This window comes from Schistocerca cancellata, chromosome 5 (genome assembly GCF_023864275.1).
Source record: "Schistocerca cancellata isolate TAMUIC-IGC-003103 chromosome 5, iqSchCanc2.1, whole genome shotgun sequence".
In the NCBI taxonomy this organism is placed as follows: domain Eukaryota; kingdom Metazoa; phylum Arthropoda; class Insecta; order Orthoptera; family Acrididae; genus Schistocerca; species Schistocerca cancellata.
The window spans coordinates 293,310,309-293,311,705 of NC_064630.1; positions in this window are offsets into that span (position 1 = coordinate 293,310,309).

Genomic DNA, 1,397 nt, shown 5'->3' on the forward strand with positions numbered 1-1,397 from the left:
GACGAAATGAAGAACATGTTGCAGGACTGGAAATGAAGGATATGTTGCAGGACTGGCTCCTGTCACAGTCGTAGGAATTCTGGGAACAGGGAATACTTCTCCTCAAGGAACAGTGGGATGGTTGTGCTCAGGCCTCTGGTGATTATCTTTGTACGAAGACTTCGTTACGTCCACCACAGTGTTGTTTCGTACATTTTCTTGTGAATACCCCCTCCTCCCCCCCCCCACACGAGATTATGCATGCGCAATATGAACAGTTTTTCCTCATGCTCCTCCAGCGTAAGAAGTATGCGGAAGTCATATGTGTGACGTCTCAAAGGTGCAAAGACTTAGCCAAAGCCGGCCGGGGTGGCCAAGCGGTTAAAAGCGCTACAGTCTGGAAGCGCGCGACCGCTGCGATCGCAGGTTCGAATCCTGCCTCGGGCATGGATGTGTGTGATGTCCTTAGGTTAGTTAGGTTTAAGTAGTTCTAAGTTCTAGGGGACTGATGACCATTTTTGAACTTAGCCAAAATATCACCTTCCCCGTCGCCCTATCCCTGGCGCTCGCGCACACACACACACATTGAAGCGCAACTGCTGTTTCACTCCATTTGTTACTTTTATTAAATGGTAAATTGATATCTTTATCACGGATATCAATAACCTTTATCTCCCATTTATTAACGCACAACGCCTGGTGACTGAAGAGTTGGACTCTTTGTGCTTGATTTATGGGTTACACCTCTTTTCCGTCCCTCCGTTTCCATCCGAGAGTGTTTGAGTGCGTGGAAGTGTGTGCGGAGTAAATGTAGCGAGATCAGGGCTAACCAGGGATAGTGGTAGTAGAGTAGGTTTGTACCAACTTAACCTCGTGATCTAATTCAGCAAAGGGCAGCTTGCACCAAAACCAAGAGTAGAAGTTGTCTGGTTGGTCACTGCTGAGGAGGGTCTCCCTCCTCGACTAGGTTTGACTGAAGGGTGATTGTGCCTACATTTCGGCTATATTAGGCAGACTGGCGCTGGCTGGCGGACGACACTGACATAGCGGTGAGGTGTTCCTCATGTCATAATAAAAATAACGCATTAGAATGCAACATTTTGTCACGCAAAGGCTAACAGCGTTTCTTTCAGAATCAGTTTAGGCAGGGTTACTTTTAATTTTTTGTAATTGATACTATTATGCGGAATTTGTTAGTAAAAGTCGTGGACATAGCCGTGATGTCATGCGTAGGATGGACCATCAGTTCGCGCTCTTTTTTTTCAATTATGGGGCGGTTTCTCTTTGTTTCAGTCACTGTAAAATCTCATTTCTTGCAAAAAAAGTACAATTTTGGTTTATTACGTTAACAATTTCAGACTATTTATTGTAACCAGTACTTGGCCACATTTTGGTGCTATTCGTCGCTAACTTGCTTA